General features: G+C 37.8%; 2 pseudogenes; one reads left to right on the top strand and one right to left on the bottom strand.

The window, feature by feature from the left end:
• Positions 1-26516, top strand: part of LOC109092172 — a 1055107-nt pseudogene that overhangs the window by 701795 nt on the left and 326796 nt on the right.
• Positions 23255-24483, bottom strand: LOC122144435 (annotated as a pseudogene).

The following is a 26516-nucleotide window of genomic DNA, read 5'->3' as shown; positions in this document are numbered from 1 at the left end:
TGAAATAAGCACTTCAGTAATCTATATTAATTATGCAGCCCATCAATTGTATGTCCCCATGATCACAGTCCTACTACTGATGATCTTATAAATCATAAAAGCACATATTGTACTAAGAGTATAGCCAGCATGTTTAGTTTTGCTTATAGTTTAAACTTTACCGGAAGGTTCCTGCTCTGACTCAAAAGCTGAACTGTCCACCCCGTTTTGTTTAACAGCAGGAGCACTTGGAGCACTAGTGCTACTGTTGCTTCCTTCGTCACCCTTCAAAATAAATAAATAAACATTGTAACTAGGCTACATATTGTAGGCTAGAAATGGAAAATCAAAATTTCTGGTCAAATTTGGCACTAAAAAAATACTGTGTCCCCATGTAAAACAGTGTGCTAGTTTGTCATTAAGATGCTCTTTTTAAAAACTTCTATCATTATATATTTTGTAAATATATTTTTTAGAATAGTTTGTATCTATTGTAAGTCTCTTTGGATGAAGGGTCCGTCTGCCAAAATGATTACGTCGTAAATATAAGGGGTGGAACAGTTCAACTTTTTCACGGTTAGGTTTGTTTCACAGTTTTAGAGTCAGTTTGTATGTGCTATGTTTATGGAAAAACGATACTTTCAAAAAATATTTATTTTATCATATTATTAAGAATATTCTAACTACAAGCAACAGCACAAATAAATCCAATAGAGTTAAAGCTACAAATAAAATAAACTGACTTTCAGGGATTTTTAGGTAGGTATAGCATAGTAATAAAATTTTTTAGGTACATAAATTGAATAAAGTATGCACTAAAGAATGCACTGATCCAGTGTTCGTATTCGTATTGAACAAGAGTGAATGGTTTGGCCACGGGTTTCATCGCTTTTTTCCATCGCTGTTGTTTGTAATGTCTGGGAAGCCAGAATGTTCATCCATCAACAGAAACATATATTAACCGAACCCTGTTTGTTTTTACGTGTTATTATAGTAAACCATATTACAGATGCTTTGTCAGATTTAAGCTGAACGGCGTTTCCAGCGCGTGCCGAACCGTGTGTGGAGAACCGAACAGTTTGATTTTTTCAGTGAAAACCGTCCCCCCCCTAGTAAATATAATGTAAATGTAATGCTGACCGAACCTGCTCCCTTACTGGTGAACATGGCTGGGATTTTGCATAACTTGCTGTGTCTGTGGCCAGGGCTTTTCTCCTTCTTTTTTATTACGTTCCCGGTCTGCTCCTCCTTTGCTTTTACGCTCCGTTTCTTGCACGGTTTTCTAAGATTAAGATTTAATCTAGATTAATCTAGATTAAAATGGCTCATTTGAATTCTGCCGAAGGCATTCAAATTATGTTCAATAAGATGTACTTGTTAGTACTGATAGAGCTGTGCTGCACTCAAACATAGTAGTTTGACTTGGACTCTTCCCCTGCGCTACATTGCTTGGCCCGGCATCTTCCGCATTAGCTAAGGGATGCTTTGCGTTTAGGTGCTACTTGAGACTGGAAGAACTCCTACAGTAAACTAATTCCGCATTGCACAAGTTGCAAACAACCTTACGCCTGTTTCACACATACTCCGTCTGCAGTTTTTTTTTTTACGCACCCATGTTAACGGATTCAGCGTTCACGCAGTTGTGGTCCGTCAGTGAGTTCCAGGAGCGGTGCGTCTGCAGCAGTGTACCGAGTCTATTTTTTGCTGTGCTCCGGCATGCACTGAATTAAAAATGACAGCGCATTGTTTCGCGGTAAAAATCAACATGGATGACACGGGAAATGCAGTAATTTCACAATAAATGAATACTAATTAAAGCCTACTGTTTTTCACACGCAACACATGGGTTTTTGGCTAGGTTTAAAACAAAAAAAAGAGCACCTTTAGATAAACGAGGCAACATGATATAGGCCTATGCACTTTTATGGAAGCAGACGAAAAAACAAGTTCATTAAGAACCGTGCGATTGCTTGTAATAAAGATTTAAATGCAAAAGGCACGAGAGTCGACTGGTTTCTGTCAGCGGTGCCTTAATTTTAAATATTTGCGCGATATCCCAACAAGAAATAGTATGTCTAATTGTTGTGTTTAAATGTGTTTGCCGCTTGCTGAGCAGCTTATTATACAAACCTAGAAGTCAAAATGCATGAATAATATGTTGTTTATATTATTTAAGTTTAAACTAATGTCTATGATTATGAAAGACTGTTTACTGTTCTGTGATAAGAGTAAAACAATTTTTTTTTTTTTTTTAAAATGGTTTGAAATATAGAATGATGAACAAATGTTGTGTTTGTGGGGACTAAACAGCCGCGGATCAGCAGCGGACTGCAAACGCATCCTGTGTGAAAGCACAATGAGTCCGTGCTGCTTCTGTACCACACACGTAACGCACACGGACGCGTCCCGTAACGCACGTTAACGCCGATAACGGCCCACCACTAATAAAAACACACTCGGAACACACGGAAAATAAGTCAAAACTCTGTTGTGCAAATACACAACAGTAGACTTGCTAAAGAATCAGAATCAGAAATACTTCATAATCCCAGGGGGAAATTATTTTTGTTTAAAAACTCCAGATATACGCCTCCTCAGCACGAGCTGACCGATAAATCTAACACACCAGGAGAGGCGGGACTTAAGGCAGAACAGCCAATCATCAGCCGGTCACACTCAAAGCCGGTGTCAAGTTTGAGAGGGACGGGGAGAGGAGGCAGCCGCAGCGAGCGCAGACACAGAGCGGCCAGAGAAACAGAGGAGCGACTGTAGTTAGGCGTTTGTGCAAAAACTGTGGAAAAACTGCAGAAAAAAAGTGCGGGTGTTGAACCCTCTCACCGGGAAAAGTGTGGGTGTTAAAACACCCACATCCCCCACGGGTGCGACGCCCCTGTGTTGGGTCATGTGGTGGTGTAATTTTCACTCCGCGATCGCCTGATTCGTAGATTCATAAATCCAGAGGTGGAAAGTAACAAATTAAATTTACTCGCGTTACTGTAACTGAGTAGCTTTTTTGTGTACTTCTACTTTTTAAAGTAAATTTAAAAAATGTAATTTTACTTTTACTTAAGTATATTTTGTTTGAAGTATTGTACTTCAATACATTTTAAAACACATTAATTACTGAGTAAAAAAAAAAAAAAAAAAATCGCTCCCTGTAAACTACGTCAGTAATAATGGGCAGGAGGGCAAAACTGGCGCTAAAATCACAAGAGAGATGCAGACGGGACAAAACAGGCGTTATTGGTCTCAGACACCGCTGAAAACTAACCCCGTCATATACTCTGAAGTTGAACTCGAAGGAAATGAAGTGAACCCCTGGCCATATTTATGCTCTATTTATGCAGTGTAAGCTGAGCTTACCTAGAGAGACCAAACTAGCAGCTTATAAAATTCGACATCAACCCTTCGCAAGCATGTAGAGGTAAACTAAATAACTGCATCGCTGCATTGGGGGTTAAAATGAAGCTTTGAAATTTTAGCAAGAGGTTTTGCACAAATTAGCCAAAAAGACAGTGATGTGGAGTGTGTGATATATATCGTCTGCGATAATATCATAATTGTTGTTTTAATGATGTGCGCGCGCGCATTTATAGTGCGTTCTTTCACTGTGTGATTTAGAATGATCACAAAATTGAAGATATAGGGGCAGAAAAATTTACATATTTATTCAATATAGTAAATCAAAATCACACAATGAATGCCGTCTTTTTCTCCAAAAAACATTCATCATGATTATATATATATATATATATATATATATATATATATATATATATATATATATATATATATATTATATTTACAACAGGCCAGTAAACAAGTTAATTAAGAGACTTGCGCCATATTGCCTGTTTTTTCTCTATTTCTACAACAAAAAAATAATTCCAAACACAGCCACCAAAGCACAGTTTTGCGTCTCTGAGCAACATGACAGTGTTTCCTTCCTGAATGAATCAACCGTTTAAATGATTCGGTTCAATCGCAATGATTCACTTATTAACGGTGACTTGCTGACACATACTGGCCATTTTATTTCACATTTAAAGTATCTTTCGATTTTTTTTTTTTTTAAATAACTAATTTCTTATTCAAATGAGTATTTAACATTTTATGTCTTGTATATCAAAACATTATTTCATGCATGTGTAACTGGAGGTTAAATGCATTCATGTACTGCACTAAACAGTGTGTAAATACATCTAAATGCCACTTCTGATGAAGCTTCTGCATTTCCTCTGCATTGAAAAGATGACTTTGTTGATACTGATTTGCCTGGTAACAGCCAAAATGTCTATTATTCTAAATAACTGATTCCTTTATTAAAAACAACTAGTTTGAGATTAATAGACCTATCCCAGGGGTGTCCTGAAGGTCCGTAGCCCTGCAGAGTTTAGTTCTAACCCTGCTCCAGCACACATATCATCTAGTTTTCAAATAAGCCTAAATGATTAGATTAGCTGGATCAGGTGTGTTTAATTTAAGGGTTATATCTAAACTGTGCAGGACTTGGGCCCTCCAGGAACTGAGTTTGACACCCTTGGCCTGTCCCATTTCTGCCTCCCTCCCACTGTAAAATGTAACTAAGTAATTTTTACTCTGAGTAAATTTAAATGAGCTACTTTTTACTTTATCTTGAGTCGATTTTTAGACTGGTACTTTTACTTGTACTTAAGTAAAATTTCATTAATGTAATGGTACTTTTACTTGAGTAGAATATTTTTGTACTCTTTCCACCTCTGGTCTTTTGGCACTCTTTACCGGGACAACGAGGATTGTCAGTAACCTTATCAGGTCCCAAAGCGGTTAAAGCTGCGATCTCTCGCTCCACTGATGGCATGTTCCCCATACCACTCTCAGCGGGGTAATCCAACTTAACAAACCGTCTACATCCTGCATTAAACTGGGGTGCCGCTTTTGGATTATTCCAGGCTTTCCTCAACATCTGGGAATAATCCTCAGCTACAGGGATTGACACAGTAGGCTGTGCAGGGGAAATACTCGCCCATACCCCCTTGTGTGGGGCTGGAGCTGTAGCTTCTTCCTGTGTGCATTAAGGCCCAGGATCCTTGCTGCACTTAAAATGCGTGAAAGAAACATCAGAATGCAGGCTTCCTTCTGAAACCTCAGACCTGGATTCATCTCCCTCGTTTTCGTCTGCATTTCTCCTCACTACCATAAAGGGAGTTTATTTGCATGCAGTGAGGACGGCATCCGTTAATCATCCCTCTCTTCCTGACGTGATGTTAACTCATCCCCCAGCCCGGAGTGCAGATGGCTGTGTGCTTACTGAAGAATTACGTGTTTCAAGCTTACAGCGAAGTCACGCAATGCTGCCAAGATTTGCAACTGAGTGTCATCCTTGGGCTCTTGGACTACTTTGGCTTTCTTCCATTTATCTGGAGGCATGTCAGAACCTGAAGACCTTGCGTTTATGAGAGGAACTACTGGGAATAATTTCTTTATTACCAACCAGTCTAAATGTTTAGCTCTTTGCACTCTTTCCCGAGAAGATAGCTCCATTGCAGCTGCACAGGGATCTTCAATATCGTCTAGTACATGTTGCATACCCAAACAGGAGGGACATTCGCGATGCCCATCTCTGGGTGTAATGCTAGTTTGGCAAAACGACATTATGAGTGACTCCTGACAAACAAGTCGAGGTCAGGTCACTCATATAATTGATAGTCTATGAAAGGGAAAATGAACTGTAATGAATCACAGTATTTTAACTAATTCTGGAGTTGAACTGCACGATTCCAAAATAACTCCATTTAGTTTGAAAAAAACAAGCAAAAATGCATTAACAATAGATTGTGACGAATCACTAGATCATTCATCAAATTCGAACACTTCCTTAATCCACAAAAATATCTGCCTGGTATTAGTTAAACACAATTACCAGGTACAATTTAATATAAAGATTGTGATTAATCACTCTTCATACTCAGTCATTCAGAATAAGTCCGCGAACGAACTCCTTGAAAATCATATTAGAAAATTATATATCCATCATTCTAACGTGCGCACACCGCAGTAAATGGAAAAAGAAAACTCTCGTCTTGCTGGCGAACGAGCTGACCTGAGAACCATCAATAAATGCCTGAAAACAAACAGAGAAAAAAAAGAAATACTCACCGACATGCGTTCCAAACGACACGTCGAAATATTTAAATGAGGAGGAAAAACCACTGCAAATCCTCAGGAACTTGAAGCACCTGCACAAAAACATGACGGATTGAAACTATCTCTCCTGTAATCAAAACAATGGCTCTAAATGCAACACCCGTCGGTCTCAGATGGGCGAGAAAGGCAAGAGAAGTGGTCGTTCACCTGATGTTATAAATAGCCAACCCCTAAGTCATTCACCTGACATTGTGATATATTAGGTCTCGAGGATAGCTTTTGAATGTCCGTAAATTATTTCGTATACCGCAACAAAATATCTGTTAACTGAAGCACCCCTTTGATTATCTTTTTACAAGTAATTCAGGTGTGAGTTGTTGTATTTACGTTTACAAGTTAAGTATTTTAAATTGACACCAATGAGTTAAATTGAAACTCGAATGTGGTAGTATGATTAGAACGCCTTGATGAAATTAAGGTGACTCACTTTTTAAGTTTCGAAGGTACCAAACTTCATTTCGAACATTTAACCTATATGGGTGTATTTCCTTACAATCACCACAACATAATATTATCAATTTTAATTATACATTCCATTAAATAGGCAATGCTAGCTCATGCTAATCTGGCAGAAACTTTATCAGACATACATATAGGCTACGTAACTATGGCTTAACATCATCCTAATCTCAGACCGAAAAATGTTTAGCAACATGAATAACGCAGGTTCGACAACAACAGCATGACCTAACTCTCAATAATAACATATTACTGGACAGAACGTTGGCTATAGGAATGTCTGCATGAAACTGTAGAGATCCTCTGAGTTTTAGAACGTCCCCAAATCCAGAAGTTAATAAAGTAGGACGTTGTAGCTTAAGAGAGAGTTAGGGTGCGGAAGCATCCTCTGTGTTCCCAAATCCAGAAGTTAATAAAGTAGGACGTTGTAGCTTCCGTGGTGTGTCTCCAAATCCAGAGTTAATAAGAGGACGTTGTAGCCATGTCGTCAGTATATCTTTATCTTATCTCTGTTTGCAAAGATTGAAATAATTTTGGTTCAACTCCACTGTGCGCGCAAAAAAAAAAAAAAAAAAAAGAGATTGGTTTGATTGTTTTGAGGATTATATTTTCACCCTAGATGTTTGCAATTCTGTGCACATTTTTTTGTTGACCGATCATCATTGTGAGATTCATTCATCTGATTCTTGAATTTCTTGTACCTGTGTTGAACAATCCAAGATCAGAAAAAAAAAACTTCATAAAACACATCAGATCATAAAACTTCTAAAAAAAACACTACAGAAAAAACCCAAGAACACAAAAAAAAATCAGAAAAAAAAACATGTGTCATGAGACTAACCTCTAATTCTGAGGGATTTTGTAAATTGCAATCACTTTATGACATTATAAAACTGGAATTAATAAGTTAGCTGGTATCCCTTCATAGACTCATCATGACCTGAGTGCTTCTTTAATTTTTAGGTGTGATGAATAATAATTATACCTGACATATATATTGTGAGAGAATTAGTCCAATTTTCACCCACACACAGTACAGACAGAAAACAGGACATTTTGGGGATACCTGCCAGATACATGATATCCCTGTGCAGCTGAATGAGTCCAATTTTCCCCACACACAGTCACAGACAGAAAACATTTACCTTGGTATGGGGAATACTGCCAGTATCTTTTCAGTTAATTTTATGATTTCTAGGACATTAAAATGCCTAAAGAAACCTGTTTTGAGCCACAGTAGTCTAAAGCAACTGTACACACAGTTGCAATCTTGTATGCTTCCCGTCTCATTTAAACGCTTTATAAACGTAATTCTCCATTAGTCTAACAGTTTTCTGGACACCATCTGTTTTGCTCTTAAACTCATGCCTATAAGGATTTAAAAGGTACCAAATGCCGTCACATCAGCATGCATTTTGTTTTCCTTTCTTCTTTTAATTGATATTGTTCGACAACTTACTGTTGTTTACTTGTCTCAAAATACAGAAGCACCTGTATTATATAAATTCTATGCAGGAATTTTTTAGTGCCAAGTCCTGGCCTTAAGTCACAGGAGAAGCTACAGCTTCCAGCCCCCACACAAGGTTATGGGCGAGTATTTCCCCTGCACATAGCCTACTGTGAATTGCTGTAGCTGAGGATTATTCCCATGATGTTGAGGAAAGCCTGGAATATATCAAAAGCGCACCCCCATTTACATGCAGGATGTAGAAAGGTTTGTTAGAGTTTGGATACCCCGCTGAGAGTGGGTAATGGGCAACATGCCATCAGTGACGAGAAGATCGCCTGCTTTAAAAACCGCTTTGGGACCCTGATAAGGTACTGAAGAACAATCCTCGTTGTCCCGGTAAGGAGTGCCAAAAGCACAGATGGAAAGATTACAAAATATTTCTACTCAGTAAAAGTAACATTATATTATTTAATTTTACTTAAGTACAAGTAAAAAGTTACCAGTCTAAACATCGAACTCAGATAAAGTGAATAAAAGTAGCTTTACATTTTAAAATTTCTCAGAGTAAAATTACTTAGTTAGCTTTTAACAGTGGGGTGGTGGCAGAATGGCGCGGCCCAAGGGGTCAAACTCATTGTCCTTCCAGGGCCAAAGTCCTGCACAGTTTAGGATATAACCCTAATTAAACACACCTGATTCCAGCTGAATCTAATCCATTTAGTCCCTTATTTGAAAACTAGATGATATGTGTGCTGGAGCAGGTTATAACTAAAGCTCTGCAGGGCTACGGACCTCCAGGATTGCACCCCTGGATAGTCTATTAATCTCAAACTAGTTGTTTTTAATTAAAGGAATCAGTTATTTAGAATAATAGACATTTGGGCTGTTACCAATCTTTTACATTTCAGTCAGTATCAACAAAGTCCATCTTTCAATGCAGAGAAAGGCAGAAGCTTCATCAGAAGTGGCATTTAGATGTATTTTGACACACTGTTTAGTGCAGTACATTTGAATGCATTTAACCTCCATTTACACATGCTGAATATATGTTTTGATATACAAGACATAAAATGTTTAATACTCATTTGAAATAAGAATTAGTTATTTAAAAAAAAAAAATAAAAATACTTTAAATGTTAAATTAAATGGCCAGTATGTTGTCAGCAAAAAACGTCACTGTTAATAAGTGAATCATTGCGATTGTGAACCGAATCATTTAACGGTTGATTCATTCAGGAACGAAACACTGTCATGATTGCTCCAGAGACGCAAAACTGTGCTTCTGGTTGGCTGTGGTTTGGAATTATTTTTTTTGTTGTAGAAATAGAAATAGAAAAAAACAGGCAATATGCGCAAGTACCTTAATTAACTTGTTTACTGGCCTGTTGTAATATATATAATATATATTATATAGATATAAATGCATATATATAGATATATATATATAATATAGATAATCATGATGAATGTTTTTTGGAGAAAAGAAGGCATTCCATTGTGTGATTTTGATTTACTATAGGGTGAAATAAATTATGTAAATTTTCTGCCCCTAATATCTTCATTTTGTGATCATTCTAAATCACCAGGTGAAGAACGCACTATAAATGCGCGCGCAGGCACATCATTAAACAACAATTTATGATATTATCGCAAGTACGATATATATCACACACTCCACATCATGTATTTTGGCCTAATTTGTGCAAAAACCTCTTGCTAAAATTGTCAAAGCTCATTTTAAACCACCCATGCAGTCGATGCAGTTATTTAGTTTACCTCTACATTGCTTGCGAAGGGTGATGTCGAATTTTTATAACTGCTAGTTGTTGTCTCTCTAGTAATTTCTCAGCATTACACTGCAATAATATAGCATAAATAGGGCCAGGGGTTCACTTCATTTCCTTCGAGTTCACGCTTCAAGATATGACGGGGTTTTAGTTTTCAGCTGGTGTCATGAGCCACTAACGCCTGGTTTGTCCGTCTGCATCTCTCTTGTGATTTTAGCGCCAGTTTGCCCTCCTGTGCCCATTATGTACTGACGTACTAGTTTACAGGGAGCGATTTTTTTTTTTTTTGTTTTTTTTTTTTTTTTTTTTTAACTCAGTAATTAAGTGTTTTTAAAATGTATTGGAAGTACAATACTTCAAACAAAATATACTTAAGTAAAAGTAAAATTACAGTTTTTAAAATTACCTTTAAAAAGTAGAATACACACAAAAAGCTACTTTCATTACATGTAACGCGAGTAAATTTATTCGTTACTTTCGCACCTCTGGATTTATGAATCTACGAATCAGGCGATCGCGGAGTGAAAAGGACACCACCACATGACCCAATCACAGGGTGCGTCGCACCCGTTTTTTTAACACCCCACTTTTCCTCCCGGTGAGAGGGTTCACCCCGCACTTTTTCTGCAGTTTTTTCCACAGTTTTTTGCACAAACGCCTACACTACAGTCGCTCCTCTGTTTCTCTCTGTCCGCTCTTGTCTGCGCTCGCTGCGGCTGCCCCGCCTCTCTCCCGTCCCTCCAAACATGGCTCACCGTCTTTGAGTTTGACGCGGCTGATGATTGGCTGTTCTTTCTGCACTTAAGTCCCGCCTCTCCTGCGTGTTTTAGATTTTATCGGTCCCGCTCGTGCTGAGGAGGCGTATATTCTGGAGTTTTTAACAAAAATAATTTCCCCTTGATTATTGAAGTATTTCTGATTCTGATTCCTTTAGCAGTCTACTGTTGTGTAGTTGCACAACAGAGTTTTTGACTTATTTTCCGTGTGTTCCGAGTGTGTTTTTATTAGTGGTGGGCCATTATCGGCGTTACCGCGCTTACGGGACCTCCGGGTGCGTTACGTGTGTGGTGCATAGCAGCAACGGACTCATTGTGCTTTCACACAGGAAGCGTTTGCAGTCCGCTACTGATTCCGCGGCTGTTTAGCTCCCCACAAACACAACATTTGTTCATCATTCTATATTTTCAAACCATGTTAAAAAAAAAAAAAAAATGTGACTCTTATCACAGACCAGTAACAGTCCTTCATAATCATAGACATTAGTTTAAACTTAATAAATATAAACAACATATTATTCATGCATTTGACTTCTAGGTTTTGTAAAATAAGCTGCAGCAAGCGGCAAAACATTTTAAACACAACCAATTAACCTACTTTTCTTGTTGGGATATCGCAAATATGTAAAATTAAGGCACCGCTGACAGAACCAGTCGACTCTCTGTGCCTTTTGCATTTAAATCTTTATTACAAGCAATCGCACGGTTCTTAAATGAACTTTGTTTTTCTCTGCTTCCATAAAAGTGTATAGGCCTATTCATGTTGCGTCGTTTATGTAAAGGTGCTCTTTTTCTTGTTTTAAACCTAGCCAAAAACCATGTATTGCGTGTGAAACACAGTAGGCTTTAATAAGTATACATTTATTGTGAAATTACTGCATTTCCGTGTCATCCATGTTTGATTTTACCGCGAACAATGCGCTGTCATTTTAATTCAGTGCATGCAGCACACAGCAAAAATAGACTCGGTACACTGCTGCAGACGCACCGCGCCTGGAACGCACTGACGGACCGCACCGCGTGAACGCTGAAATCCGTTAACATGGGTGCGTAAAAAAAAATGCAACGCATACGCACTGCAGACGGAGTATGTGTGAAACGGCGTAAGGTTGTTTTGCAACTTGTGCAATGCGAAATTAGTTTTACTGTAGGAGTTCTTCCAGTCTCAGTAGCACCTAAACGCAAAAGCATCCCTTAGCTAATGGGAAGATGCCGGGCCAAGCAATGTAGCGCAGGGGAAGAGTCCAAGTCAAACTACTATGTTTGAGTGCAGCACAGCTCTATCAGTACTAAAAGTACATCTTATTGAACATAATTTGAATGCCTTCGGCAGAATTCAAATGAGCCATTTTAATCTAGATTAATCTAGATTAAATCTTAATCTTAGAAAACCGTGCAAGAAACGGAGCGTAAAAGCAAAGGAGGAGCAGACCGGGAACGTATAAAAAGGAGAAAAGCCCTGGCCACAGACACAGCAAGTTATGCAAATCCCAGCCATGTTCACCAGTAAGGGAGCAGGTCGGTCAGCATTACATTTACATTATATTTACTAGGGGTGGGACGGCGTTCACTGAAAAAATCAAACTGTTCGGTTCTCCACACACGGTTCGGCACGCGTCTGGGAAACGCTGTTTCAGCTTAAATCTGACACAAGCAGCTGTAATATGGTTTACTATAAATAACACGTAAAACAAACCAGGGTTCGGTTAATATATGTTTTTCTGTTGATGGATGAACATTCTGGCTTCCCAGACATTCCAACAACAGCGATGGAAAAAAAACAAAAACCCGTGGCCAAACCATTCACTCTTTGTTCAATACGAATACGAACACTGGATCAGTGCATTTCTTTAGTGCATACTTATATTCAATTTTATGTACCTAAAAACTATGCTATACCTACCTAAAATCCCTGAAAGTCAGTTTAGTTTATTTGTAGCTTTACTCTATTGTATTTATTGTGTGCTGTTGCTTGTAGTTAGAATATTCTTAATAATATGATAAAATAAATATTTTTTGAAAGTATCGTTTTTCAATAAACATAGCACATACAAACTGACTCTAAAACTGTGAAACAAACCTAACCGTGAAAAAGCTGAACTGTTCCACCCCTTATATTTACGTAATCATTTGGCAGACGGACGCTTCACATCCAAAGAGACTTACAATAGATACAAACTATTCTAAAAAATAGATTACAACTATATATAATGATAGAAGTTTTTTAAAAGAGCATCTTAATGACAAACTAGCACACACTGTTTTTACATGGGGACACAGTATTTTTTTTAGTGCCAAATTTGACCAGAATTTTTGATTTTCCATTTCTAGCCTACATATTGTAGGCTAGTCTACAATGTTTATTTATTTATTTTGAAGGTGACGAAGGAAGCGAACAGTAGCACTATAGTGCTCCAAGTGCTCCTGCTGTTAAACAAAACGGGGTGGACAGTGTCAGCTTTTGAGTCAGAGCAGGAACCTTCCGGTAAAGTTTAAACTATAAGCAAAACTAAACATGCTGGCTATACCTCTAGACAATATGTGCTTTTATGATTTATAAGATATCAGTAGTAGACTGTGATCATGGGGACCATAACATTGATGCCTGCATAATTAATATAGATTACTGAAAGTGCTTATTTCATATAGCAGAGAAAACTAGATGTGCAGAGTGAGAGAGAGAGGGATTCAGGAAAGATGATATAGATGGTGGATTCCTAGTGAGTTTTTGAGGGTTTATTTATTTATCCATTCATATTATGTATACATCAACTAACAGGGTTAGCCTACAAGTTTAGCAGTCTGGTGAACACATGAACTGGGTGGTGCTGACTGCACCAACAGAGGTGGCCTGGGGTGGAGTCAAATTCCGGCCTGATTTACTGTCCCCAGTCACACCACTGGATGTTAGTATGTTCGGAGTCTACCATTAACTTCAAAAATTACGTTTAAACGTAACCAATTAAATATTAATGTTTGTTAACGTGTTAACAGTCTATTGAATAATATAAACAAAAGTTGTTTGACTGGAATTACAGAAGATACACGTGCAACACTAACCATATATTTCGTGAGTTTAGTCTTTCAGGAGATTGTCTGATATCCATTAACTTATTGATGCTTCTTTTAAGAACTGTATCTATGTTCAGGTTTACATACTGTATAATTCTGTTTCATTGGGGAAAAACTGTTCTGTGTTCCAGACAACACTCACCACTCATCATCATTATAAAAATTATATACAAAATATAATGGAACTGTTCATCATTATACAAAATATAATGGAACTGTTCATCATTATTACAACTGTTAGGTCTGGTTTCACAGACAGGGCTTGGATTAAGCCAGGATCAGGCCGTAGTTAAAATAGAACATTGAAGTAGCTTTTATAAGCATGCCTTAGAAGAAAAAAACATTACTGATGTGCAATCTTGAGAACAAAACCATGGCACATATTTTTGTTTTGTTTATAATGCCCAATAGTTGCCAGATGCTGTCCTGTCGGGACATTATTCTTCACGTGGTCCTGGAGGAGGGTGATGCTGCATTATTAAATCTGTCTCTGGAGGGCACACTTCTGCTGCATGGCTTGACAGTATGGTATTTTCTTTTACATATTTTGATTAGAGGTTTAAAAATGCTGCCATACCATTCAGTTTTCTCGGTTACCATGTCTGAATGTTTATCTTTGTAAATAATGCTGGTTGTATGCTCCTCATCTCAATATACAGTGTAAACAAAAATGGAGAACAAGTCTGAGCCACGCCAGGATTTCCTCAAATGTACACACTGCAGCCCTGCGATGAGGTTTACAAACAACTGCTTACCAGGTGTGCAAATTTAAGCATGAAAATGTGATCACTGCTAGATACATGATGACAAAATGCAATGGGAATATCATTAATATGGCTGTGCATGCATGTCTACTGTTAATAAAGCAATTTAGGTATTAATGTCACACCGTGTTCTTCTGAATAATAAAATGCAGCAGCTAGAGTTCTTACTAGAACCAGGAAGTATGACCATATTAACCCAGTTCTGTCAACACTGCACTGGCTCCCTATCAAACATCGTATAGATTTTAAAATCTTAAATTATATTAGTCTGTTTCTCTCTTATTCCGAGGTCACCGTAGCCACAGATCCAGTCTGTATCCAAGTCAGAGCAGGGCCGGGCCCGAGGCATAAGCGAACTAAGCGGGGGCCCCCCAATGAGTTTTTTTTTTTTTTTTACAATTAAATAACTTAAACAAGTGATATAAATGAATGAATGAATGAATGAATAAATGAATAATTCGAGACGAGAAAATTCTGATTTGCCGAAAACTGCTGCTGTGTCTGCTAGCGTTTGAGTCATGCGCAATTGCGCATAGACACCTCGCGTGCATTGACAATTCGCGCCGGCGCGCAAGTGCACTGTAATAAATAAGCCATGTCACAAAAAAGGATGTATCCCTCTGGTGCCGATAAGAGAAAGAAGAAAAGGAACAGAGGATGAGAAAAAAGAGCAAGATAAAGGTATGTTTGCATGATTATTTACAGTATGTTTTTGTGCAGCAGCAGCACAAATTGTGCTCAAGTCACTTGAGGTAGCAGCTAGTCATGACTCATGATCTTATATAAGCCATCACCAGAGCTAACGTTAAATCCCCGCCATCAACAGTGAAATGTCTCGCATTATTAATATACATTTATCTAGGTGTATTTCACGTATTGATTATAGATATCAGTTTAAGTGGGAACTTAACCTTCTAAGTGAAAGGGATGCCATATTTCTTTATTTCTTTATTATTTATTTATTAATATGGTGGCGAGTGATGTAGCAGTGCTATCCTCATATTTATAGGCTGCAGTAGATCACCATGTTAAGTTTTCACCATACTGCAATTATGCCTCATTTGCCAATAGAATATGAATTGTTTGGTGTGGTCACTGGTGTGGAAATGCCTGTTGTGTAGTAATGATGGCAAAACAAAACTCATTCTGCTCGATCAACTCTGCACTTATGCAATGCTATTTTTTTTCTTCAGGAACACTGTTGAAGTACTTTGGAGCACAACCAACTCTACCCGCCCCTGATGTTTCAAGTGTCAGTGCCTCCACAGCTCATGATACAGCAGGTGAGGTTTTTTCTTGATGGCAAATGGTTACATGACATGACACATTTAACATAGCTTTTTATTTATTTATTTATTTGTTTGTTTGTTTATTTTATCATTGCAGGTTCATCCACTGCAGAGTTACAAGCACCTGAAAGTGAGGAGCAGTTACAAGCACTTACATTCACTGATACATCGGTTTCAACCTCAGCCGGCATGACAGGTCAGTTAATCTAACAGTTTTTGTTTTGTGTTAGCTTTACTGTAAAATATCCTGTGTTATGTTATAATTCTATTTTTTTATCTAATGTCCCTACAGGTCCTTCTACATCTGCACCCACTACTATAGATTTATAACTATATATATATAACTATAGATTTCCCATCCACTCCCTCAACAAGCTCCAGCTATCAAGATAGATCAACAGCTCCTCCAGTTGACACCAAGTTGAATGGTCACAATTCCTGTCAGACTCAGAAAGGACTGATCTGGTAAGAAGAGGGCCAGTGCCAGTAAGTGACACCTTCACCTTCCCCAAGAAATCAGATGGACGAAGCTTTCACTACCACTATACATACAGACAATTAGTCAGTGGGGAAAAAATCAAGCGAAGCTGGTTAATTTATTAAAAAAAAAAAGATGCGGTTTACTTTTTCTGTTGCAAATTATTCTCGAGAAAGTCCACAAAACTGTCAACAGAGGGACAGCGTGATTGGGTAAATGTAAGTGCTTTGCTGAAACAGCATGAGAATAGTCCAGATCATTGCAATAATATGGTGAAGTGGAAAGGCTTTGCCATCGATCTTTCTAAGCAGAAGACTATTGATGCAACAGAGATGGCCCTTTTGGAGGCAGAAAAAAATGTTGGAGAGATGTTCTCATCCATTTGATTAGTATCATTCAGTCTTTGGCAGAGAAGAATCTTGCACTCAGAGGGTCTGTCGATACTTTTGCATCAGGCCAACAATGGGAACTTCCTTAAAGAGGTGGAACTGATAGCAAAATTTGACCCAGTGTTAAAAGACCACATCAGACGAATTGATAGTGGAATTACAGCACAACACGTACCTAGGTAGACCTATCCAGAATGAGCTGATAGAGTGTGACAGTGACAAAATAATTGAGGTAATGGTGGCAGAAATCAAGGACTGCAAATATTATTCAATTATTTTAGACTGTACACCTGATGTTAGTCACCATGAACAAAATGTCTGTTGTGGTGCGCACAGTCACTCTGGGCAGAACACCAGAAATAAAAGAGCACTTTTTTAGGATTTCTGATAGCTCCAGAATCCACTGGCCTGGGTTTGTACAGTCTAATTCTTAACAGGCTTTGAAGAATTGAACATCCCTTTTCAGGATTGTCGGGCAGTCCTGTGACAATGGGGCTAATATGAAGGGAAAAAATAAAGGTGTGCAGACTAGCCTATTGGTTAAAAATCCAAGAGCTTTTTATGTGCCTTGCAGTTCTCATACCCTAAATCTGACAGTGTCAGATGCGGCTAAAGCATCAACGGATGCTTCTTGTGTTTTTGGAAATGTGGAGAAGTTGTACAATTTGTTCACTGGGTCCACTCAAAGGCGGGCCATCTTAGGGAAGTTTGTTGACCTCACCCTCAAGTCCTGGAGTGAGACGCGCTGGGAAAGCCGGATAAAAAGCATTGAAGATTTGTGCTACCTGTCAGAGAAGGTGAGGGAAGCCCTGCTAGAAGTTAGAAATAAAGCGACTGACCCTGTAGTGGCTGTTGAAGCCCACTCCCTTGCGGAAGAAATAGGTTTCATTTAGATTTCAGATTTGTTGTGTTGTCTGGTGTGACATTTTGTCTAAAATTAACATCACTAGCAAGCTTCTACAGTCAACCAACATGCAGCTTGATGTAGCTGTTAACCTTGTACAAAAGAACAAAGGCGAACTCATCAGTTACCGGAAAACACAGGCTTCTGTGATGCACAGACATCTGCAAAAGAAATTTGTGAGCAGATGAACACAGAAGCAGTGCTGAAAGAAAAGCCATTGCGTTCTACAAAAAGGCACTTTGCCTATGAGGCTGCAGATGAGCCGATAGTGGATGCTATGAAGAAGCTAGAAGTGTCCTTTTTAAATGCTGTAGTGGACTGTAGCATTCAGTCGTTGGAGGATAGATTTAAGTCTCTAAGTGAGGTTAAAGAAAACTTTGGAGTGCTGCTCAATTTTAGGGAGCTAGATCGAAAGGTCCGGAGGGAACAATGTCAGCTTCTTGGGGAAAAAACTCTCTTGTGGAGAGGAGGCTGATATTGATGGTAGCGCACTGGCTGTAGAGATTGAGGTCTCTTCCTGAACTTCCCCAAACTATGATGACCGCCCTTGAGCTTCTCACATACCTCTCACAAAATGAGATGTGTGAGCTTTACCACAATCTTTGGGTAGCTCTCAGATAGCCTGCACTCTGCCGTGTGACAGTTGCCTCAGCAGAGAGGAGCTTTTCCAAGCTAAAATTGATTAAAACATACTTGAGATCATCAATGGCCCAGGAAAGACTAAGTGGACTTGCAGTTATTAGTATTAATAACAAAGTTGGCCAAGCAATACCATACAATGATGTCATCAGTGACTTTGCCTCCAGAAAAGCTAGGAAGGAACGATTTTTGTGGCCATTGTTGTACAGTTGTCCTTGTTGAACCCTTGCTATTCTTATGTTGCTTTCATTATTTATTTATCTATTTTTTGTAACATTCTATTTTTGATTATATTAATGTTTGTCTATTTTGGTTTTATTTAAAAGATTGCACATTTAATGCACATTTGCATTTGCAAATTATTTATTTCATGTTTTGTGACAGTTTGTATTCAGAAGTTTAAGAGTAAAGTATTTTATTTAAAGTATCGTTTTTTTTTATTAGTTATTTTGTATTAATACATAACCTCACTGTATTCATTTATAATGTAACATTATAGCGTGACATTTGTGTCAATAATCTTCAAGCACAGGTGACTTCACGTGGTGGGAGGGGGGCCCCCAAATCAAATTCTGCTTAGGGCCCCCAAGAGGCTCGGGCCGGCACTGAGTCAGAGGGTCACTGCAGTCACCCGGATCCAGTACGTATCCAGACCAGATGGTGGATCAGCACCTAGAAAGGGACCTCTACAGCCCTGAAAGACAGCGGAGACCAGGACAAACTATAGCCCCAGAGACAGATCCCCTGTAAAGACCTTGTCTCAGACGATCACCGGACAAGACCACAGGAAACAGATGATTCTTCTGCACAATCTGACTTTGCTGCAGCCTGCAATTGAACTGCTGGTTTCGTCTGGTCAGAGGAGAAACTGGCCCCCCCCCGACTGAGCCTGGTTTCTCCCAAGGTTTTTTCTCCATTCTGTCACCGATGGAGTTTTGGTTTAGAGCTGAAACAACTAATCAATTAAAATCGATTATTAAAATAGTTGTCAACTAATTTAGTCATCGATTAGTTGCTAAATAACATTTATTTGCCGTAAGCGGCTCATGATAGGTAAAAGTAAATATACTTAAAGCACTCCAATTGCTCAAGTAGCTCAAGTGGTAGAGCATTGCGTTGCGAAGAGCAAGGTTGGGGATTCGATTCCCCGGAAACACATGATAGGTAAAAGTTGATAGCCTGAATGCACTTAAAAAGATATTATAGAGGGCCAAATTACTATAAAATACCATTACATATACTATTAAATAATTTAAATCTGCAGTGACCAAAGTGTGGCAGTAATGAGCCACCGGAGGTTTTACTCAGCCAGTACAGCAGGAGAAGCAGCAAATAGCCAATAGCTGGCCTCGTTTATATGTCACGTGCTTCACGCACAGCGTCTCTGCAGCATTCAGCGTGATGGGTGAGGCAGGCGGCACAGTGGAGTAAGCTCGAGAAAGAAAAAGAAAAAAGCGGAGGATAAAACTAATCGTACAAAGTCATCCAAAGTATGGGAAAACTTTACTTTGAGCCTTCAAAAAAGAAGAGTAACCTGTTTTCTGCGGCAGGAAACATAGCCTCTAAAAAGAGAGCAAGCCTAAGTCCTGAACATTTGGACATGATGTTGACCTTTTTGCACTGCAATGCAAAGTTTTTTCTCAAATAATGAGTGAATAGTGTTCTGCCTCATTTCCAGGGGGCAGGGTTTCATATTTTATTGAAGCATCCCTGGGCGCCTCCATTGGCTAGCGGACCCCCCCCTGCTGTTAGCATTCCATTGACTCCCATTCATTTTGGCGTCACTTTGACAGCGAATAACTTTACAGAAAAGACACGGGACAAAATTATTCAACATAGTCTGCAAGATTTGGTGGGTGTTTCAGATTTCTCTTTGGCACAGCTATTAGAAGACTTACAATTGTCAGACAGGTTGCTCACGTGACATTTACGTCATCAAGCTGAGTTTAAGTCTGCGCAGTACGCTCGACCCCAGGAAGTGCGTGCTTCTAATCGACTTCACTTGTCTCCGTTGAATCCAACGGGGTCGCTGTGTCCATTTCTTTTACTGTCTATGCTCATTTCCCACAGGTAGTCGAACTTCTGTCAATTCAGGCATAAGCTGTTTTGTTTAACATTTTATCGCTTTATTACATTTTTTAATTTTGCACTGTTATAAGGACCACTACATTTAAATCCGATGAAAATCACGGTGTGCAAAGACTTATTTGTGCAGATTCTGCAGTACAATGTTGTTTGCAAATGTTTAGTCATAAAAGCTGATAACGTTGCTTTTTAACAATTAACATTTAAAGCTTTACAAACATGTTATGTGATCAGTTTGTCGTTTACCAGTTCATAATTCAGACTTGCAGCCTAATTATGACTGAATGAGAGAGGTAAATGTTTGAGTATATTTAAAATGCACTTCTTTTCTAAGTATTCACTGCTCTTTTTTCACACAGCAGGTTTTTTTGTGTGTGTCCAATTTTTTTTTTCTGGACAACCTTTTGATGGATTTTACTTTAAAATTTTACTTTAAAATGCGAGTTCCATTCAGGTTTCATGCCACTGGCACTTTATTCAAAGGATTGTTTACAATTTCACAGCATAAGCTATAAAGCTGTTTCCCAGGTATAAGCTGTGTGTTTACAGGAAAAAATAATAAAATGCAATTTACTGAAAATATGTTCTGAAAGATTCCTTAATAAGCTTTGTTCGGGATGTTAAACTACTTTAGGAGCCCTAAGGACTGCCATGGTGAAAACATTATTTGAAACCTCCTTGTGAAATTTGCTAGAGTATGTATGGGGCAGTGTTTTTGATTGGAGAAGAGTTCGACAAAGGATAACCAACACACATAATAAAACACAACTCCAGGTATGTTTTTGATGAGGATATGACAATGCAAAATGGTTAAAATCTCTAAAAAGTCTATGTTGAATGATAAAGACCCTTTGTTAATAATTTACTTGGGGAAAAAAATGGGCAAAACTAAAATATAAGTACATAAACCGATTCATCGATTAATCGTAAAAATAATCGACCGATTAATCGATTATCAAAATAATCGTTAGTTGGAGCCCTATTTTGGTTCCTTCGCCGCTGTCGCCTCTGGCTTGTTTAGTTGGGGACACTTCATTTACAGCGATATCGTTGACTTGATTGCAAATTATTGCACAGATACTATTTAAACTGAACTGAGCTGCATGATGACATCACTGAATTCAATGATGAACTAGAAAAAACCTAAAAAAAAAAATGTGACATTACCCTTCTGCATTATTGACACACAGTATTTTCCTATTTAATACTGTTCAGTTGCTTTGACACAATCTGTATTATTAAAAGCACTGTATAAATAAAGGAGACGTGACTATGTTGAAAGATGAAAAACGAGGAGAGATGCACACTCATCCAGGGTTTTGCAGTGATTGTAGTGACTGGAGGAGTAATAACTCATCAGTTCTGATCTGAGAGTCTTGTAAATACCTCAGGATTGTTGTTAGTGATTCTGATTGATATTTCCGTCTGCTTGCTTATTGGATGTATTTTATACTGTTTACAATGTATAGCACTGACTTTGACAACATACCAAGCCTGTTACAAATTTAACAGCTACGTTATACTATATATATATATATATATATATATATATATATATATATATATATATAATTGTTTTCTTCTTGAAATACTACAAATGTAAAAAATATAACAGCAAACTATGGATTTTAAGTAAAAGGTAATTGCTGAGACCTCTCTCTTTTTGATCATTTAGGCAGGTGTGTGTATATAGCCTTTATAATAAATATACAACATACACCTTGTAAGTGCCTCTCATAAATATATATATATATAAAAAGTGTTTGTGTACCTATCTTTATTTCACACAAACATTGATGTACACGCATGCATTCATACATAAACATTCAGCTGGAAATTAACGTTTAGCCAAATATATTTTTTCTTTGTTTATATTTGAAAAACCTTTTTAATTAAATAATATACAATACTGACCTTTGATACTTTAAATAAGTATCAAAAATAATAAATGTATATAATTATTTATTTGTCTTGCTGCCGCTGGCAGCCTCCTCTGATTTCCGGTTTTAGTGGCAGCCACTTCCTGCTGACAGCTGACGATTTAACACCGAACCCCCTCTCCTAGAAAGCGGGCGCGGTTTTTCAATCTTTTTAGAAAATACACTAAAAATATATATTTTGCCAATAAGTAAAAGTTATTACATTTAAAAAATAAAAGCTTATGTAGGCTTTATTTTAGCTACAAACAGATTCTGTGTTTAAATAAAGAGCTTGTGTGGAGGAACATGTTTTAGAGATGTTCAGCTAAATATATCCTCAACATTTATAGAGTGTCTCAAAATGTATTTGCTGTGCATCCTCAATCACTCAAATGGAAATGTGTAATTATTAGCTCTAAAGACAAACTGTATGTCATTCCACTTCCAGACAATACTGAAAGAGACTAAAACTGATTCCTGGGGAACCTCTTCTGCAGCTTTATACAGATATCAATGCCAGTTTATGTTGTTTTTCAGCTTTATTTATCCATAAAATGTATAATGATATGTGATAATAATGCAATGATATAATATTAATGCAGACTGAGTGAACTTCAGTGTTTACTTGACTGTACACTTTATAATGCATTCACTTTATTTATTTTGTTTTATTACTTTCTGAAAACAATGTATGTCCAAGTAATAAAGTGAATTCCAAGCATGAAGAAGTAAACTTAAAAATTACTCAAAAATGTGACTTAAAATATACTACAACTTCAGGTTATTAAATAATGTACTTTGAATGCATTGTTACAATGATCATTTTAAGCACACAGTTAAAAAAATATCCATAAAATATATTTAAGTAAAGTGCAAATAAATATACTTATAAAATTAAACAGAACTTTCAATTCAATTATATTTTTTTGTAAAATATTTTGTAGAAAATATACTAAATTACAGTTGTTTTAAAGTGTATCAAAAGTTGTATTCTGAAAATAGGCAAATGCTTTTTATTTGAGTTAGGAAAGTTTCTCACCTGTTAGTATATTTTCAATGTACTATTAAAACAGGGAATATATTACAAATACAATAAAGTATATTTTATTTTCACTAGACTATCAGAGAGTCTTCTGAAATTGAGTTAGGAAGGTTTCTCACCTGAACTCTTGTCAGTGTATGTGACTGAGGTCTTGAGTTGATCTCTCTGAGTAACTTCACATCTCCGCTCTCTGTTCTGATCTTCATTCAGGAGTGTTGTATTCAGAGAGATGTTACAGTGTCCTGATGAGGATGATATCTGATATCTGGAGTCTGATCTCGTCAGTTTAACACCAGCCTGATTCACCCAGAACAGCTGAATTCTCTCAGAATGGATCCAATCATCACAAGAGACTCCAGCATATGAATACAGCTGACAGAAGAGAGTCACAGAGAGACCTGCACTGATCTCAGTCTGTGAGACTGAAACACACAATAACACACACATCACACACTCTTCAATCATCAGGAGAGTTTAAATGAAGAGTTTGCCCTTTTTAAACTGATCACATAGAAGTTAAATTACCTTGAAGAACATGCAGATAAACATGTGTGTCATTTTCTAGTTGGTGTCCACCCTCACCAGACCATTGTTGACAGATATAAGATCCATAATCTTCTTTTGAGATGTTGTTGATGTTCAGAGAGCAGTCAGACCCCAGACTCAGTCTCTCATGTCTCTCTGTGTCTTTCTTCTTTTTCCCTCCAGTGATCAGTTCAACTGTTCCTGAATCTCTGAATCTGTTATAGAGCCATGTAGTTGATCTGCAGTCATGAAGAGCATTATTACAGCGCAGACTGACATTTTCACCCAGAACTGATGAACACATGAGCATCATCTACTCCACTGGCACCTGAAACACAAGAATATCTGAGTGATCATTATGTTATATATTAATAAATGAAAACATAAAATATACCAGCATAAAAAGCAGAAGGTTCAGATCACAGTCTTTTTCTCCAGTTATTACAAACACACTCTCCAGAATAAACTCTTGTTCTTCATCAGAGAGCTAATCACAAACACACTCTTCATATGAGAATAATTCAGAGATGTTTGAGAGTGAAACTGTCTAGTTTTAGTGCGTTTCAGGAATAATGCAGTCTGTTCTGTATCAAACACAAGAATAAACTGATGGTGTTCAGATGAACTCTTTCTCAGACTGAGTCCACTGAATGTCTTGAAGAGAAAACACAGATTTCTTTACCTGTGAGAAGTGAAGAGAGAGCGATCAGTCCCAGCAGACACAGATGATACTCAGACATTTTCTCTTTCTCTGTCTTTCTCTTCATTATTTGCTCTCAACTCTTTCTTTAAATACTCTCAGCTCCTCCTGTGGTTTTAACTTCCTCTGATCTGACTGACCGAGTGTTTTAGAGACTGCTAGAGCTGCACTATATGTCTGTGTGTAATGAAGACGTGCTGCTTTACATTGTGTGAAACATGCTTCTTCAGTGTGAGAAAGTGCATTCTGTCAAACACACATCTGCTCTGAACACAGTTTATAAACTATTCTTCGCGAGGCGAGATCAACCTCCGACAAGACTGCCTTAAAAATAAATGAAGGGAAACGGGGGAGCCACTTTTTTCTATTTATTTTTTTTTTATTTTTTGGACTAAAACACGATAACGTTTACATTTATCAACCGATTGTTGAGGTTTGTGATCCACATGAAGTAAAAAAAAAAAAAAAAAAAAACTATGCCTCCCAGTTATTTAGTTAAGGCTTGCAAAATTATTAATTTTCATAAGAAACTTGTCTCAGTATTGATGTGGTTGATTTTTTCGGTTAATGATTCGAATGTTAATGTAGTGTAAAGGGTCCATGGTTTGGGCACTACAAGTCCCAGCAGCCCCTGCGGTATATCAGGAAGTCGTGAAGCTTGTTTGAAAAAGAGGGTAGATGGTTTGGCAAAACAAGCCAGTAAAAGAGAAAATGTGGAAATATCAATCTTAATAAGTAAAACAGAAGCTAAAACAAAAATCTGGATGGAAATTATGAAAAAAGTGGCAGAGTGGTTGGGATAGAGAGGAGAAAGGGAGACAGAATACAACAGAAGGTTGGGACAGAGAGGATCACTGGAAGGAGTCGAAGGGTAAGGTAAAGATGAAAGAAATTAAATAAGTGCTTACATATGTTAGGTAAGCATGTATCAGGAAGATGTGAATTTTGTGACAGTATTGAATCTGTTAAACATGTGGTACTTGAATGCCAAAAATATGATCAAGAAAGCATAAAGATGAAAGAAAACAAGGAATTGGGGGTGCAAGGGAATTCACTTCTGGGATTAACTTCAAATGATATCAGTACTCATTTATTTACCTTCCTGAAGGACACAGGGATAGCAAATAGAATATAGAATACAATTTTTGGAAATCTTTATTATTAATTAAAGGGTGGGGGGAAAGAGAAAGTCTTCATTTTAGTTTTAGTTTCTCTCTGTCTAGCTCCGGTTCACACTCCAGTACAGTAGGCGGCGGTAATGCACCATTGAAGTTGGATCTGGATGCCAACCGTTAAACATCAAAGAAGAAGATGTTTGAAAAGAATGGAGGTGTTTTTGTGATGTGTTTGTGAGAGGCGCTTCTTTTATTGATTGTGTTCAGGACATCCCAAGACTCCCGGAAGTCCCGGGAGTCTCCCGCATATTGATAGCGGCTCCCTGATGCCCAAAAAATTAGTTAAAATCTCCCGGAATCTAGAGCGAGCAAAAGCGCATGCGAGACAGAGACAGTGTTCAAACCGTGTAGCGCGCGCACGGCAGAGAGGGAGAGGGAGCGAGAGACCTTGCGTGTGTGTGCGTGTGTGTGCTAGTGTGCGTGTGTGCGCAACAAACAAGTATAAGACACATTTTACGGCAGACTACACGAAAGTCTTATAAATGTCAAACATAATGACAGTCTTGCTCGCTGCACTATTTGTAATAGCGACTTCAGCACCGATATAAAGTTGGTTCGACGTTTGACATTTTGTCAGAGATTCAGCCTCGGAAATCTTCAATAGTTATTTAACGATTTAGCACAATGACAAGAGACATACTGTGTTGTAATTGTTTTCAAATGTAGAAGAGCACACACACTGTGTTTTATTGGTTTTAATCTGCCTTAAGGAATTATAACTGATAGACCTTATAATGTAAAAAGTGCAGGAAAGGGACTGTCTGCAAAGTGCAAAACGAAGAGAAAAAAAGCACAATTACTCCATCTAAATGCTTCACTTGTGAAATGTATAAATAATAAATCTCAAAATCAAATGGGTGTGTCTTATTATTTGTCCATAAAAAGAACATTTAGCTGT

Source organism: Cyprinus carpio, unplaced genomic scaffold, assembly GCF_018340385.1.
Source record: "Cyprinus carpio isolate SPL01 unplaced genomic scaffold, ASM1834038v1 S000006675, whole genome shotgun sequence".
In the NCBI taxonomy this organism is placed as follows: domain Eukaryota; kingdom Metazoa; phylum Chordata; class Actinopteri; order Cypriniformes; family Cyprinidae; genus Cyprinus; species Cyprinus carpio.
Note: the sequence above shows the minus strand (reverse complement) of the source record. Positions and strands in the feature narration are given on the sequence as shown.